Here is a 6,789-nt window from a genome sequence, read left to right as displayed (position 1 = left end):
GGCTCTCTCTATATGAAAGTGCAGTAATGATGAGGGTGAAATTAACACAATGAAACCAATCAATAGGCGCGATAGGTGATGAACCAGCGTCGCTGCACACCCAATGCAGGGGCTGGATTCATCAAACAAGAATTGACATCCAGTAGCGTCTCGCCTTACAACTGTCGACTTAAATTAACTTGTTATGATTAAGAACTCTTCTTGAATCGACAGTTTGTTACACTTATCATCCTATAGTACATATAAATAAGTGTTTAATAATGTGTCTGCTTTCATTAAGATCACATCAAATGAGTGATAATTCCTGAAGTTTAACCGCACCTTTATTTATAACACAAGTCGTAGCAAACTTACTATTGATCGTACGAAGCTCAATGTGGGCTCATTTTGAAACGTGAGAGCTGTAGCATAAGAACTTAAGAACCTAAGAAAATAAGGGAATCTTCAAGAAGCATCAGACCTACACGTGGCTGTCCCTGTATGAAACATACCTACCTATTTCCATCTATCATCTCCATCTATAAATTTGTCTAATCTTTTAAAACTCCCCAATGACTCAGTACTAACATTCTGATTACTGAGTCCGTTCCATTCATCTTCCACTCCATTTGAGAATCATTTCCTTCCTATCTCTCTTGAACCTAAACTTTTCAAGCTTGAATACGTTATCCCTTGTTCTTTCGTGATTACTGATACTGATAATTTCGCTTACGTTTCCCTTTTATACCTCCATGCCTATATCACTAAAAGATTTTTATCAAGTCCTCTCTTAACCTACGCCTCTTTAAGGAATGTAACAGTAGACACCTGACGAAACGATAATTACTCCCAGTGAGGTCTAAAGCACTGTTCAGGGGGTGCTGTGAACTTATCATTAAACCCAGCTGTGACCTCGCTGAACGTTTCCCTTTGTATCTCACAACACAAGGGGGCAGTCACAGCCTGCCCTCTAAAGACAACTCTCTTCCTCCACACAAAACTACAAGCACCTAATAACACACACACACACACACCCTTCACTCAAATATTTCAAAATTATCATGGCGACTCCTACACCAGCCTCGGAGTCCCCATCTGGGGAGGGGACCATAAATGTCCCCAGGTCGGACTGCCTTTCTGTCGACGACCCTAAGTGTCTTGACACCCCATTCAACTTTTCTTCATTAACTTCTGCAACATTCGCTGTCTAAGATCTAATTTTCAACCTGTAGAACACCACCTCTCCTCTTTTAAACCCCATCTTTTTTTCCTCACTGAAACTCAGGTGTCTGAGGCAACTGACAGTAGCCCCTTTTCTGTTCCCTCCTACTTTCTCTATCCTCATTTTCGATCCAAAACTGGATGCTGCGTTACGTGCGCAATGACTTAACCTGCTCTCGTGCTCACACTCTTGAATCTTCCAAGTTTTCCACCATCTGGCTACGACTACAGACTCACTTTCACTCAAACTAAATTTATCTGTGCTGTATACCTCTCACCTAACTCCTCTGACTATAAGAAATTCTTTGACTATTCAACTTCCAAAGTGGAGCACATTCTGACCCTCTTCCCTTTTGCAGAGATCTCTATCCTTGGAGACTTCAGTGTTCACCACCAGCTTTGGCTTTCCTCTCCCTTCACTGACCATCCTGGTGAACTAGCCTACAACTTTGCTATCCTCCACGACCTAGAGCAACTGGTGCAACACCCTACTCGTATTCCTGACCGTCTTGGAGATACGACAAACATTCTTGACCTTTTTCTGACCTCTAATCCTTCTGCTTATGCTGTCACCCTTTCTTCTCCGTTGGGCTCCTCCTATCACAATCTCATATCTGTATCTTGTCCTATCGCTCCAGTCCCTCCTCAGGATCCCCCTAAGCAAAGGTGCCCCTGACATTTTGCCCGTGCTAGTTGGGGGACCTGATTTTCCTTGGAATGACTATTGCTTCCGTGTCAAAGACCCGTCTTTGTGTGCTGAGCGCATAACAGAGGTGATAGTGTCTGGCATGGAGGCGTACATTCCTCACTCTTTTTCTCGTCCTAAACCTTCTAAACCTTGGTTTAACACAGCTTGTTCTCGTGCTATACATGATAAAGAGGTGGCCCACAAAAGGTACTTAAGCCTTCCATTACCTGAATCTCATGCACTTTATATTTTTGCCCGGAACCATGCCAAGTCTGTTCTCCAACTAGCCAAAAACTCCTTCATTAACAGAAAGTGTCAAAACCTTTCAAGATCTAACTCCCCTCGTGACTTCTGACATCTAGCCAAAAATATCTCCAATAACTTTGCTTCTTCTTCTTTCCCTCATTTATTTCAACCAGATGGCACCAGTGCTATCACATCTATTTCTAAAGCTGAACTCTTTCCTCAAACCTTTGCTAAAAACTCTACCTTGGACGATTCTGGGCTTGTTCCTCCCTCTCCTCCACCCTCTGACTACTTCATGCCACCTATTAAAATTCTTCGTAATGATGTTTTCCATGCCCTCACTGGCCTAAACCCTCGGAAGGCTTATGGACCTGATGGGGTCCCTCTTATTGTTCTCCGAAACTGTGCTTCCGTGCTTGCACCTTGCCTAGTCAAACTGTTTCAGCTCTGTCTGTCAACATCTACCTTTCCTTCTTGCTGGAAGTTTGCCAACATTCAACCTGTACCTAAAAAGGGTGACCGTTCTAATTCCTCAAACTACCATTCTATTGCTTTAATTTCCTGCCTATCTAAAGTTTTTGAATCTATCCTCAACAAGAAAATTCTTAAACATCTATCACTTCACAACCTTCTATCTGATCGCCAGTATGGGTTCCGTCGAGGTCGCTCTACTGGTGATCTTTTGGCTTTCCTTACGGAGTCTTGGTCATCCTCTTTTAGAGATTTTGGTGAAACTTTTGCTGTTGCCTTGGACATATCAAAAGCTTTTGATAGAGTCTGGCACAAAGCTTTGATTTCCAAACTACTCTCCTACGGCTTCTATCCTTCTTTCTGTAACTTCATCTCAAGTTTCCTTTCTGACCGTTCTATTGCTGCTGTGGTAGACGGTCACTGTTCTTCTCCTAAATCTATTAACAGTGGTGTTCCTCTGGGTTCTGTCCTGTCACCCACTCTCTTCTTATTATTCATTAATGATCTTCTAAACCAAACTTCTTGTCCTATCCACTCCTACGCTGATGATACCATCTTGCACTTTTCCACGTCTTTTCATAGACGTTCACCCCTTCAGGAGGTAAACATTTCACGCAGGGAAGCCACAGAACGCTTAACTTCTGATCTTTCTAAAATTTCTGATTGGGGCAGAGCAAACTTGGTATTGTTCAATGCCTCAAAAACTCAATTCCTCCATCTATCAACTCGACACAACCTTCCAGACAACTATCCCCTCTTCTTCAATGACACTTAACTGTCCCCCTCTTCTACACTGAACATCCTCGGTTTATCCTTTACTTATAATCTGAACTGGAAACTTCACATCTCATCTCTAGCTAAAACAGCTTCTATGAATTTAGGTGTTCTGAGACGTCTCCGCCAGTTTTTCTCACCCCCCCAGCTGCTAGCTCTGTACAAGGGCCTTATTCGTCCATGTATGGAGTATGCTTCACATGTCTGGGGGGGTTCCACTCATACTGCTTTTTTAGATAGGGTGGAATCAAAAGCTTTTCGTCTCATCAACTCCTCTCCTCTAACTAACTGTCTTCAGCCTCTCTCTCACCGCCGCAATGTTGCATATCTAGCTGTCTTCTACCGCTATTTTCATGCTAACTGCTCTTCTGATCTTGCTAACTGCATGCCTCCCCTCCTCCCGCGGCCTCGCTGGACAAGACTTTCTTCTATCTCTCACCCCTGTTCTGTCCTCCTCTTTAATGCAAGAGTTAACCAGAATTCTCAATCATTCATCTCTTTCTCTGGTAAACTCTGGAACTCCCTGTCTGCTTCTGTATTTCCACCTTTCTATGACTTGAATTCCTTCAAGCGGGAGGTTTCAAGACACTTATTCATCAATTTTTGACTACTGCTTTAACCCTGGGACTGGCATTTCAGTGGGCATTTTTTTCATTGTAATTTTTTTGCCATTGGCCAGTGTCCTTCCTACATAAAAAAAAAAAAAAATAAATAAATAAATAAATATATATATATATATATATATATATATATATATATATATATATATATATATATATATATATATATATATATATATATATATATATATATATATATATATATATATATATATATATATATATATATATATATATATATATATATATATATATATATATATATATATTTAATACGGTAGCTTCGGTCTCGTTTCATATGGAATACCCTTCATCAACTGTGTCCTTTTAGGCATTCTCCTTTGTACTGATCCTAATAGACCTATATCCTTCCTGTCCAGAACTGCACAGCGTACTCCAGATGAGGTCTGACTAGCGCCAGATGCAACTTTAATTTTACTTCGGGACTTCTACTTTTAGTACTCCTGAAAATTAACCCTGAAACCCAATTTCCCCTATTTCTGGCCATTATGCACTGTTTTCTTAGACGGAGATCAGAGCTAACTATAACTCCTAAATCCTTTTCGTTCCTTGAACTTATCACAGCTTCGTTGTTTATTGTGTATCTACTATGTGGGTTTCTTCTACTTACACTAAGTATTTAACATTTTCCAATATTAAACTGCATTTACCATCTGTCTGTCCATTCGTTCAGCCTATCTGAATCCGCCTGTAAGGGGATGGCATCCAAGTGTGATCTAATTAACCTACCTATCTTACTGTCATCCGCATATATATATATATATATATATATATATATATATATATATATATATATATATATATATATATATATATATATATATATATATATATATATATATATATTTAAAATGTCCCTCCTTATATGTTTATAGAATAATAGACATATAAAGAAATGCTTAAAAAAATATTTTATTAAGAACGTGATGCTTCAAGGCACCCAGCATAATGTTTCACTCCAATTCACTTTAACTCGAAACTTTGCAGATGAAGCTCAGCTCTGCAACATTTCACAGAGATTTAAGTGATACGCCAAAAGTGGTATACACCTCCACTCTTGATGAAACAAAATCAAGTGGGTTGGAACTAAAGAAACGAACGTATGATTTATAAAGCTTTATTTTGTGATTTGCACATGCGCAGGAAAAATCTGAATTTTGCTTACAAGCATTGGTGACTCATATTACTTAAAAAAAAAGCTTGATCAGCTTATTAATTCATGAGGCATTTGTGCGTGCACAGTGCAAATTTAGATTCGAAATGCTCATTTATGAACATATGAAGAACACGTGACACATCAAGTTTTAACCTAATCAGTTGAGTGATTATTGAGAAATCATGTGGGAGACACCCTTTTAATTTTTGCAAGTTACTAATTGACTCCACACAGTATAAGTGATAAGGCCTAAATCACATAAAACAGAGAGTTGTGCTATGTGTTACACAACTATAGTATGAAGAAGGAGAAAAAAGTAAACTAAAGTAAACTCTTAGTATTTGTGTAGTACGTCATCCTTAAATGCTTGGTAGTATGGTAATGTGTGCGCCATATTGAGTTGGTGCAGGTGTAACGTGGAAATCTCCAGTCCTTTCGCTTCTTCTCTTTTAAGGATTTAAATGACATGCAGAGAATAACATTATTCCAATTTGGCCGCCGAGTGTGGGGTCAACAGGCAGTCTCTTTTGGCAGTTTGGTGAAGACTGAGACAACAGCCACTGCCTCCCAGAACCTCAGTGAAGTCAGAGCTACAATTGTTAAATTCTTAAGGATATCGAGACACTCTTCTTTCTTCATTACATTGCTCTTTTCTTCTTTCGCCTGTTCCCGTCAGGGGTTGCCACAGCGGATCAGCCTTCTCCGACGATGCTCGGTCTCCCAGCTTCGCCTTCTTCAGTCATATCCTAATCACAAGCATGTATTCTTTCACTGCACCCATAAACTTTCTCTTAGGTCTTTCTTTTTTTTTTCTACAGCCGGATAGAACCATCTCCGGCATCCTCCTCCCCACACGCTCCTTGTCTCTCCTACTGACATGTACAAATCACCATAGTCTTTCTAAGTAAAAAATCAATATTCATCGCTGACCATCGAACTCATCTCTTATTGTACATCTATAGACGTCGGCTGAATATAAGGGTAGCCCAAAACGGAGCGCAACAACGCCCGCAAGGAGGGACTGGTGGGTTGAGAGGGCGGTGAGGTTATGAGCGTCAGTCATGGATTTAAGGATTCTACATAATTATGTTCCTTGGTGTCAGTGGATGTGGGAGCCTTGCTCTACACCTCTCATCAGGTTGAGGCCTATTGAAGACAGCCTCGTGTTGCGACTCTGCCAGTACATAAAGACCTTATAAGCAAGATGCTTATGTTTTTTTTTTTTTTTTTTTACCATGGCTGGGCATGGTTTCACTTTCTTATTAAAGTGTGTTCATACTGGCTGCGATACTACACTAGATATGGGATGTGTACGATGCAAAACCACGTGGCTTCCAATCACCATAGTTTATTTATTTGTTTATTTATTTTTTGATAAGGATTTCACACCGGATGCGATGCTACGCAAGCAATGTATGCAATTGTCGTTCACGTGCCTTACCTGGCGTCACCTCGCCGGCTCAGCCTTTTTTTAAAATATAGCTCGGCTGACGTTGTTCAGCCTTTATAAGTCATGTGAGTAATTGGGTGAGGGGCTGGGTATCGGTTGCCTACCTACAAGTTTAGTATCTTGCTTTGGCCATCCACGGAGGCCTAAAATACCGTTCTCAAGT

Source organism: Scylla paramamosain, chromosome 29 (genome assembly GCF_035594125.1).
Source record: "Scylla paramamosain isolate STU-SP2022 chromosome 29, ASM3559412v1, whole genome shotgun sequence".
NCBI classification, from domain to species: Eukaryota; Metazoa; Arthropoda; class Malacostraca; order Decapoda; family Portunidae; genus Scylla; species Scylla paramamosain.
Note: the sequence above shows the minus strand (reverse complement) of the source record.